General features: G+C 46.3%; 1 pseudogene; it reads left to right on the forward strand.

Annotated features, from left to right (window-relative positions):
- Positions 1-7,658: 7,658 nt before the first annotated feature.
- Positions 7,659-10,312, forward strand: LOC118659322 (annotated as a pseudogene).
- Positions 10,313-11,730: the final 1,418 nt, after the last annotated feature.

An 11,730-nucleotide genomic window follows, 5' to 3' on the forward strand; every position in this document is an offset into this window, starting at 1 on the left:
TTCACAGAAAAATAAAATTCTTTGCTGAAGCTTGGAAAGCAGACAGCCCTGTGATCTGTGAAGTCTGATGTGTCCAGTAATTCAGACGGGATGGGCTGGAGTCAAGAACAGCATCCTATGGGCCAGAGCATCCTTGGGGCTCCTGGATTATTGGGACTCCTGCGTGCGTCAGGGGATGATGCTCTCACAGGGATGATTGGATGGTGCTCTCGCAGGGTGATGCTCTCACTCTCACTGCAGTGTGCTGGCCCTGCTCTGGGCGCTTGACTCTGCCCACTCAGATGCCACTGCAGCTCTGACCTCACCAGAGGAAGGGTGCTGAGCTCTCCTTTTCTGCTTAAAGCCACTGTCCTAGGCCCTCCTTCCTCTCTTGCTTCCCCATCCCTGACCGTCTGTTTGGGCTGACACATTCCTCTATCCCTCCTGCCGGTGGATCATGGAGCTCCCCAGAACTCTTCTTGTCATCACCCAAAACCTCTGCATGGTGGTTAATAAGTTCTCACCTCCTTCCGTGAGGTATTGGTAGGGAGGCCTGGAGACACAAGTCCTGACCCAAAGCCGAGCACTGTCCATGGGGCCCTAAAGTCGGGAGTAAATATTGTCATGGAAGAAATGTGTGGGTGAGAGCCACTGACCCTGTCTTTAACACACTATGTCTGGAAGAGGAAAAAATGAATCAAAACAACTCTTTTTAAAAATATATATATTTTATTGATTTTTTTACAGAGAGTAAGGGAGAAGAAGAGGGATAGAGAGTTAGAAACATTGATGAAAGAGAAACATCGATTCAGCTGCTTCCTGCACACTCCCCACTGGGGATGTGCCCACAGCCAAGGTACATGCCCTTGACCAGAATTGAACTGGGACCCTTCAGTTAGCAGGCCAATGCTTTATCCACTGAGCCAAACTGGTCAGGGCCAAAACAACCCTTTAGCTTGAATGTGGTTGAGCCTCAGACCCCAGTGCTGAGCGGAGGGCACTGGATTTCTTGCTGCAGGTCTGACTACCCTCAGCTCTGAGTCCTGGGACCATCCCCCATTTCCCTCAGGGTCCACAACCATCCCAGTGGTACAAGCATGGAGGAGCCTGGTGTTGCCAAGACTTAGGGCAGACGCAGGGATAGCCTTGTTCTGTATGAGCCTCCCTGTCCAACCTCCCCTTGTCTCTCTGTCCACACCCACCATGCCATCACAAGGAAGAAGAGAAAGAGAAAAAGGGCCTCAGGGCCATCCCGAGTGCAGTTATAGTTTTTGAAGGAGGGAACAGAGAAGACCCTCTGGCCTGTTCTGTGCTTATGATTCCAGATCCCCAGGAAGGGCAAGACAGGCTCACTCCACCGTGAACCAAGTGTGTTGCTGCCAAGAGGGATGTGCCAAGATCCTGTCCCAGGGGGTGCACCCTGTGCCCTGATCTCACCACCCCAAGAGGAGAGAAACCAGTGAAGTCTTACTGGCTCCTTCCATCGGCAGTTTCTGCTCATTCTGTTTACATTTCACACAGAGAAAGACTATAATCCAAGACTACAATCATATGCTTGAAATTGATTGTTAAATTTAAAGGGAGTTCAATTTTATGGAGACATGTAGTTGCAGTTATTCACTTACTAGAGGCCCGGTGCATAAAATTCGTTCACTGGGGTGGGGGGGGGGCGGGTGTCCCTCAGCCCAGCCTGCACCCTCTACAATCTGGGACCCCTCGGGGGATGTACGGCTGCCCTACGGGATTAGGCCTAAACTGGCAGTCGGACATCCCTCTCACAATCTTGGACTGCTGGCTTCTAACCACTCACCTGCCTGCTTGCCCCTATCTGCTTCTCCCTGCCAGCCTCATTGCCCCCTAACCACTCCCCTGGCAGCCTGATTGACACTTAACTGCTCCCCTGCCTGCCCAACTGCCCTCTGCCAGCCCTATTGCCCCTACTGCCCTCCCCTGCATGCCTGGTTGCCCCCAACTGCCCTCCCCTGCTGTCCATCTTGTGATGCCCTGGGAATGGCCATCATGTGGCAGCTATCTTTTGATGATGTAGGGGTGGCCATACTGTGAGGGCATGTCAATTTGCCTATTACCGCTTTATTATATAGTATGTAAATGCCTTTTATTATGCAGTAATAGCCAAGTATTATTTTGAAACTAACAGGAATATCGTAAAATTCTGACTCCCTCCAATCCATATGATTCATGTTGCTTATCCACTTGCAACCATTTCTCATTTAGTCGGACGCAGAGTCAAATACAAGGCACTGATTTCAAGTTTCGTTTCATTTCAACAAAATGCAGAGTCTTGGTTCAAAGGAAAGGACTTCCTAAAAGTTCTGGTCTTAAGCATTGCTTACAAAGAGCTTTCTTAGGGCCTTAATGGTGACCTGATCAAGTGCACATGGTTCCACATTGCTCTGCAAATCCAGCTACTGTGGGAAAACATTGTGCAAGGGCCCTTGCCAAAGCCTTTCAGACCAACACACATGCTGAAGGGGAGTGGGGGCGCTGGGCCAGGCCCGTCCCAGGTGCTGTTGGGAGCAGGAGGTGCAGCCAAAATGCCTGACTCAGGAACCAGTGGTGGGTCCCACACAGGAGGATCTTCATGATGCCCCAGGAATGGCAGCAGCTATGGGTGCCATCAGGTGGGTGTGTGGCTGCCACATGTGCCCGCCTCGGGGAAAGGCTCGGTGGCTCCACACCTGGTCCCGGGGCTTTCCTTCTTCTCTCTGGACAATCCGAATCCCCTTCCATTTAATCTGCTTCATGCTTCACTGCGTGTGCAGTCACTTCATGTTCTGGCTGGAAGGTCACGGATGCAGGGGCAGGTCTGGAGGACACAGACCCTCCCCAAAGAAAGGGCCTAGCACCTGGAGCATCGCAGCAGCTCTGCGAAGGGCAATGGGGTGAGTGGGAAACCTGGGGCAGGTGGTGGGCGAGCGCCTGCCAGAAGCTCTGGTCCTGGCCCGGCTGCTCCTGGCGCTGGCCTGAACTTAGAAACGCGGACCAGCACTGACTATGTCCACACAGGACCGCAGGCCCCTCAGCATTTGAGGCTGATTCCAACCCCACCGGGTGCTCAGGACAGAGGACCATGCGGGTCAGGTAACCGCCCAGCTGAGAGCACATTTTGGAAGTTTGCCAAAACTTACAAATTTTAACAAATACTTTCAGAGTAGCTTGAAAACTGCACTGGAAGGAAATCCTATTAGTGTAACTAACGTACATGTAAGCCTGCTGCAAATGAAGTCACATACTCCCCAAAACTCATAGTATTAAAGAAGTTCTCTAAGCTTTTGACATATTTGTTCATTATCAGTACTCATTCTTTTTTTGTTAGTTTCTTTAAATTGATGCTTTAGAGCAGCCGTGGGCAAACTACGGCCCACGGGCCGGATCCGGCCCGTTTGAAATGAATAAAACTAAAAAAAAAAAAAAGACCGTACCCTTTTATGTAATGATGTTTACTTTGAATTTATATTAGTTCACACAAACACTCCATCCATGCTTTTGTTCCGGCCCTCCGGTCCAGTTTAAGAGCCCATTGTGGCCCTCGAGTCAAAAAGTTTGCCCACCCCTGCTTTAGAGTGAGGAAGGCAGAAAGAAGAAGAGGGAAACATTGATGTGAGAGAGAAACACTGAAGGGTTGTCTTCCCTGTGCCCTGACTAGTAATGTACCCTGACAGGTATTGAATGAATAGGCTCTACACGCCTGTATATTCTTTTTAAAAATATATTTTATTGATTTTTTACAGAGAGGAAGGGAGAAGGATAGTTAGAAACACGGATGAGAGAGAAACATCGATCAGCTGCCTCCTGCACACTCCAACTGGGGTTGTGTCCGCAACCAAGGTACATGCCCTTGACTGGAATCAAACCTGGGACACTTCAGTCTGCAGGCTGACGCTCTATCTACTGAGCCAAACTGGTTAGGACCTCTTTTAATTTTTCAACTGCACTTGATATTCACTTATATTCACTATTATTTTAGTCAATAAGTATTTGCCGTGTATTTGTACATAGTTACTGTTCACTAAAGAGTCCCCTTGTGTATTATATTCATGTTTGTGTGTTGCTTTTGGCTGGGAATTGTGCTATTGAGTTCACATTAAGGAGAGAATATTTTAGTTTGTTTTTCTCCTATTTTGTCCTGCCAGTCAAGAATTTTCTCAAAACAGCCAGCCACTGCTTTCATTCCATTGATGTTGGGTGTAAGCTTTACAGTTGTTCACAATTCAACATTAAAGATCCAGCATAGGTTGGCTTTTCCTGCAAGCCCATAAGTGTCCACCAGGCAACAAATGTAGACTGTCATGGTTGAGGCTGTTTTCTGAAGGGTATGCACTGTTCTCTAGATTACATTTGCTTGAGGTCTAATTTGACTAGTAATCATCTTGTCCTGTTGGTACTATTGACTATGATTCAGATGCCACTGTGACAGCTGCAATGGTGCAGTGCCAAGGAGCCATGTGCCAGTTTGTTCTTGTACCACCCTCTGCAGTGAGGGCTCTGAGCCAGTCCTCCCATGTGAGAATCGGCACTTTCCTCATTGCAGGCAGACTCTGATGTGGGCTGTCACTCAGAGCTGAGCCTAATCTCTCAGTGTTTTCAGTTATCTTGGGTTGTATGTGATTAAAATTATGTGCATTTTTTTCTAATAAATGCTTCTGTAACTTAAAAATTTTTTTTTTATTGATTTCAGAGAGCAAGGGTGAGGGAGAGAGAGATAGAAACATTAATGATGAGAATCACAGATCAGCTGCCTCCCCTGCTGGGGATCAAGTCTGGAACCCGGGCATGTGCCCTTGACTGGAATCAACTCGGGATCCTTCAGTTTGCAGGCTTACGCTCTATCCACTGAGCCCAACCATCGAGGACAATGCTTCTGTATTTTTAATGAAATAGGAACTGTTTCTCAACCACTCTTATGCTAAGACATGTTATGGGTGTTTTTTTTTAAAATTTCCTGAGGATGTATTTAATTATCCCATAGTAATTATGTATTTTCAGATCAATTTGTCATTTTATCCATTTTATCATTATACATTCTGAGTCATAAGTGTCATGTGTGTACAAATTCGGATATGGTTTCCTCATAGAAAACATATTTTTTATTATCATTATACTTATATTGTCTGGCACAGACTAGTTTCTTATTCTTTCAAAGTATTAAAAACTTTCGTCATGTATTTTTTAGTCCCCTCCAGCCAAAGATCAACACAATCACATCTGTAGTAAAAGTGAAATGAGATGGAATGAATTGAAATAATAAGCATGATCAGAAACCATAAAAGCCTGGGATGTAACAGTAACAGCAGCCTTTAAATGATTTCTTGTTATATTTTGCCTTGTGAGAGACAATTTGATTTCCATCCAAGGAAGCCATGCATTTTTCTGCATTGAATTCTGTGAGGAAATGAACTTCATTCTATCTTGCATAATGATAATCATTTTTCTTTAGAATGCAGAAAAAAATCAAGCTAAACCAAAATTGTAAGAAGCACAAATCATATTAGTGAGAAAAGCAATATTTGTTATTTTTATTCCTTTGAAACCTGTTTTCCTTGATCACATGTGCAAGCATGAATGCCTTTGCTTTTATCTTGATTCATTGTGGTCATGGAGTAGCTCTGTGTGATGATGGATGTGTGACATTTTCTTTTCAACAGAGTATAAGGCCAGGAACCAGTTGTTGAATAGCATTTGCCTTTCTTGTTACCTAAATACTGAAATATTTACTTTGCTGTATTGGGTACATTTCCAAAAAGTACCTCAGTTAAGTATCTATATTACATATATATTAATATAAAAGCATGTGCTTCTTAACAAGATATGTAACTGATGAACTCCTCTATGGGTTAGCAGAGGTTTATAAATTTGGGAATATTGTCAACGAACACAAACCTAGCAAGAAAACAAAGTTAGGATCTCTCTTCCAAGAAGCTGTCCTTGCTGACAGAATTTCACTGTATTTCCCCCCGCCACACACACACACTTTTAAAAGAAAGTTGATTTGAAAGAGAAAGAGAGAAGCATCAATCTGTTGTTCCAGTTATTTATGTAATTATTGGTTGCTTCTTGTGTGTGACCTGTGAACGAACCCACAAACTTGGCATATTGGGGCAACGCTCTAATCAACTGAGTTGCCTGGCCAAGGAGAAGTATGATCATAATGATAATGTCAACATCCCACACGTGCCAGGCAATTTACATGGAAAACATGCCCAATTTAGCAAACCTGTCCAAGTCATCATATACAGGCATGAAAGGAAAAAGTTCTTGCATTGCTGGTGCTTAGCTTTTGTGGGAAAGGAGATAATCCTATATATAGAAAGCCAGGGCCGTCATGATGAAATAACCGGATGGAGAACTGAACAGCACACTGCGTGGGGTGACCAGGCCGGCAGGGGTGGCTGTTGGGGGTGACCAGGCCGGCAGGGGTGGCTGTTGGGGGTGACCAGGCCGGCAGGGGTGGCTGTTGGGGGTGACCAGGCCGGCAGGGGGGCAGTTAGGGGTGACCAGGCCGGCAGGGGTGGCTATTGGGGGTGACCAGGCCGGCAGGGGTGGCTATTGGGGGTGACCAGGCCGGCAGGGGTGGCTATTGGGGGTGACCAGGCCGGCAGGGGTGGCTGTTGGGGGTGACCAGGCCGGCAGAGGGGGAAGTTATGGGTGATCAGGCCAGCAGGCAGAGGTGGTTAGGGGTGGTCAGGCTGTCGGGGCAGTCAGGGGCAATCAGGCAGGCAGGCAGGTGAGCAGTTAGGAGCCAGCAGTTCCGGATTGTGAGAGGGATGTCCTATTGCTAGTGTAGGCCCAATCCGACATCCTCCGAGGGGTCCTGGATTGAAGAGCGTGCTGGCTGGAATGAGGGGATCCTCCCCTTCTGTGCACTAATTTCATGCACCGGTCCTCTAGTGGTTAAATAAAAAAGCTTTGATTTCTTAGAAAATGAAGGTGTTGCCAGGTGAGTGTGGCTCTATAGTTGAGCATGGTTTGATTGATGGTCGGGCCACATGCCCAGGTTTGGGGCTCAATCCCCAGTAGGAAGTATGCAGGATGCAGCTGATGTATGTTCATTCTCTTTGATGTTTCTATCTCACTCTGCCTCTCAAAAAAACAAAAAATAAATATCTTGAAAATAAAAGAAAAATGTTGATAATAAATGCAAACACTGACGAGAGTTAATTGGGAATGAGGGTGGATTACATATCTTCATTATGGATGGTAGGGGCCTCAGTAAATGGGGGTGTCATCATTGATCATCTTTCCTCCATGTAATACTTCTTAAAGAGTTGTGGATCTACTAGAGCAGTGATGGCGAACCTATGACACGCGTGTCAGAGGTGACACGCGAACTCATTTTTTTGGTTGATTTTTCTTTTTTTAAAAAAATATATTTCATTGATTTTTTACAGAGAGGAAGGGAGAGAGATAGAGAGTCAGAAACATCGATGAGAGAGAAACATCGATCAGCCGCCTCCTGCACACCTCTTACTGGGGATGTGCCCGCAACCCAGGTACATGTCCTTGACTGGAAGCGAACCCGGGACCCTTCAGTCCGCAGGCCGACTCTCTATCCACTGAGCCAAACCGGTTTCGGCTGATTTTTCTTTGTAAATGGCATTTAAATATATAAAATAAATATCAAAAATATAAATCTTTGTTTTACTATGGTTGCAAATATCAAAAAATTTCTATATGTGACACGGCACCAGAGTTAAGTTAGGGTTTTTCAAAATGCTGACACACCGAGCTCAAAAGGTTCGCATCACTGTTCTAGAGTGTAGATTTGAACAATGGGCAAACATCCCCAAAATTCTGCCTTCCTGGGATTCACATCAGTGGTTTTCCAGAAAGCTCTAAACATGGGTTTAGGTTTCATTTGATTAAGAATATGGACATGGGTATGTGACATGAGGGACTTCTCACTGCTTTAAAACCAATGGAAATAATTTGAAAGTCATTTTTGAAATGGCATACTATTTTGCTGCTATTCAAATGGAGTGACACTTTTTTTGAGTTCCTCCCAGTTGAAGAAAGTTCTGGTCATCTGCACATCATGGGTTTTCTGTAATTAGAGTGATTCCTGTGCATGTCTAAGGTGGTTTTCTGATTAAAACACCAGGAAGCCATTGCTGTTCAGAGGATAATGATGTAAAGAAAGTTTAAGGTGACCTGCAGGCAGAGTATCAGCAAAGCAAGTATATTTGATATCCCCAATGAGGGACATTTTCTGTGCCTTTGATAAGAGGAGTAGCTGAAAGTTTTTTGTTTCAGGAGAAGGCACCAAGCCGTCCGTGCTCATTTTTGCTGTTTTCAGGGATCATTTCCATGTTTACACTTCCAGGAGATGTTATGAAACATTGGGAAGAAGCTGTTGCTTTTATTTCTTTAAAGAGCTAAGGACGTCCAGACTTGGTCCCTCTTCTTTCTTTCGGTGCTAATTTATGTTTTCTTAGCGGTGTACATATTTTATGATATAATCATTGGTATCTCCTATGATCCCCTGCCCCCATCATCCCTCCCCCCATGCAAATGAAGACAGGCAAGCAGAAATCTTGTCCAGATTTACATAACTCATAATAGTAGAATCTCCATTTTTGAAGTCCTAATGTGTGCCGCATTGTCCAAAGTCAAAAACTTTCACTCAGAAGAGCGCTGCCAGCCTTGTATAATTCTGTACCATTGCAAATGCAGTGTCAAAGTTTATAAACAGGACTTAAAAGACCACATGGTGATCCACTGCGTGACATTCCGGAAAAGGTCCAGGGTCGGAGGAACCTGTAACAAATCCCTGTTCAAAGGGGATACAGTATAAACCGCCACCACAACTGTGTTCCTTTGGGTTGATGGAGTGCTTTCCGTCTTCATGGTGGTGTAACTGCATTCGAGAAAACTCATAACTGCTCTTGAAACAGTATGTGCACATATTAAAAAGAATATGAAACAATAAAAGTGTTAAACTTGGTCTGCATGTGCAACACTTTCTTCCACACCTTGGCGTCCATCTGATAAAGAACTGAGAACACAGTCTGGAGAAGAGCACAGGCCACAACAGGACATTTGTTTGTTTAACTTTAAATCAGTTTATTGACACTGTAACACAGCACACTTGCCTTCCGAACACCCCCACCCCCTCACCCAGATTAGACCTCTCGCCCTTCCTCTCCCTTTAGAACAAGATGTACCTTGAAAACAGAAAAGGGCAGGCCACCTCTACAACCCCAGGCGCTGAGTCGCCATTCCTCTTCCTCTCCGCTCTTTGTGACCCTAGGAAGGAGATGCTGGGGCCTAGGCCGTGCAGCCAGTAGCAAGAACTGGCCATGATCTGAGAATTGGACTTGAGTAGTGTTTTATAGGGGCTCAGGCACCCCAAAGAAAGCCCTGGTGGTGGGAGTGAACTTGAATGTCCCTCTGCAAAATGCACTGATAACATTTCACAGATGAAGCCAGTTTAACCAAATGCCAGAATAGCACTAAGCTGTAAAGAAAGAGGGTCACGTGTTCGCAGCCTCCATCGCTCTCCAATGCCTGCACCGCCTCCAGCTCGCCGAGCTCCAGCTGAAGGAGAAGGGGGGTAAGTGAAGAGGTCTCTGTACCATGGATCCTTCCAAACAGACTGCCCTGAATTCAACAGGGGACAAAGTGCCAAGGATGCAGCTGGTTACCAAAGCCGCTCAGAAGAGTGTGCCCTCCACCAGAGGGGTGAAGAAGCCTCATTGTTACAGGTCTGGTACTGTGGCACTTTGTGAAATTAGACGTTATCAGAAGTCCACTGAGCTTCTGATTCGCAAACTTCCCTTCCAGCGTCTGCTGTGAGGACTGCAAGACAGACCTGCGCTTCCAAAGTTCAGCAATTGGTGCTTTGCAGGAGGCAAGTGAGGCCTATCTGGTTGGCCTTTTTGAAGACACCAACCTGTGTGCTATCCATGCCAAATGTGTAACAATTATGCCAAAAGATATCCAGCTAGCACGCCACATACACGGAGAACGTGCTTAAGAATCCACTATGATGGAAAACATTTCATTCTTTAAAAAAATTGTTTTCCTTTTATTTGTAGTTCTAAACATTAGGTTGTTGTTTTTTTCCATGGGCTCAAAAGGTACCTAAGTATATGATTGCAAGTTGAAAATAGGGGACAGAAATCAGGTATTGGCAGTTTTTCCATTTTCATTTGTGTGTGAATTTTGTAAATATAAATGTGGGGACATGAAGCATTAATGCAAGTCAAATGTTTCAGTGAACAAGTTTCAGCAGTTCAACTTTATCACAATACTAGTGGCCCGGTGCATGAAATTTGTGCTCAGAGGGGGTGGGGTTCCCTCAGCCCAGCCTGCACCCTATCCAATTGGGGACCCCTTGGGGATGTCCAACTGCCGGTTTAGGCCCACAGGGATCGGGTCTAAACTGGAGGTCGGACATCCCTCTCGCAATCTGAGACCGCTGGTTCCTAACCATTCACCTGCCTGCCTGCCTGGTCACCCCTAATTGCCTCTGCCTGCCTGCCTGATTGCCCCTAACTGCCTCTGCCTGCCTGCCTGATCACCCCCAACTGCTCACCCCTGCCCACCTGATTGCACCCCCAACTGCCCTTCCCTGCTGACCTGATCACCCCTAACTGCCTGCCTGATCACCCCTAACTGCCCTCCCCTGCCAACCTGATTGCCCCCAACTGCTCACCCCTGCCCGCCTGATCACACCCCCAACAGCCCTCCTCTGCTGACCTGATCTTGCTCCCAACTGCCCTCCCCTGCTGGCCTGGTTGCCCCCAACTGCCTTCCCCTGCTGGCCTGATCTTGCCCCCAATTGACCTCCCCTGCCACCAATTTTGGTTCTGATTGGTCGGTTTCTATACCAGTCAGCATCAAAAAGTCCACCTCCTAGGCAGCCATTAGCTCCTCACAGTTGACCCAGATTTGGTTCTGATTGCTCGGTTTCTACGCTACTAAGCGTCTCTGGGCCTATCAATGGGGCCTGATCAGAAAGGTGGGGCGGATCAGCAGCCCAGGTGGAGGCCTGGAGAGAAATGGAGGCAAGGCTGCTGGCCAGGACCAGAGAGAAAGAGAGAGGCAAGTGCTGACCAACAGCTGCCACAGAGGCTACAGATCAGACCCTACTTCTCTCTTCAGGCCTCTCTCTGGGCCCGATTCGCAGCCCCATCGGGAGTCAGTGCTGGGTCACCTCGCCTGCAGCCACAGCTGACTGCAGGACTGACTTCTGGTTAGTGGAGCCTCTGGTCTTTGTGGATGTGAACAACCAGGGTTTTTATATATTAGGATAAATAAGCCTGTTAAATTTTTCTGGACAATGCCAGCATTTGGATTTTTTTTAAAAACAAGTAAATTTCTTATTGATGGCAAATAAATGGTGTTTGTAGCATTTTTATCTTACAGTAGATTCCACCCATTTACTATACTTTGCTAACTTCGTTGTCCTACATGCAAGTACATGTTTTTAATGTTGTCTGTTTTCTGTACTGTTCCTGTAAGTTTGCTATTAAAATACATTAAACTGAAAAAAAAAAATGAAAAGAAAAGAAAGAGGGTCAGACATACTTTCTCCAGGCCGGACACAAATGCACACAGAAGCCCAGGTGGGGCTTCAAAAAACAACTCGAGGACACGGCTGCCCATGGGGCTGCACAGCCTATTCTCAGGAGCTCCTGGGGTGACAGGAAGCAAGGAAAGGAAATACACAAGTCTTAATAGCTGGGGAGCCTGAGGCTGACAGTGCTACCCACCACCCCTCCAGGTCTT

The sequence above is a fragment of the Myotis myotis genome, unplaced genomic scaffold, assembly GCF_014108235.1.
Source record: "Myotis myotis isolate mMyoMyo1 unplaced genomic scaffold, mMyoMyo1.p scaffold_m19_p_6, whole genome shotgun sequence".
In the NCBI taxonomy this organism is placed as follows: Eukaryota; Metazoa; Chordata; class Mammalia; order Chiroptera; family Vespertilionidae; genus Myotis; species Myotis myotis.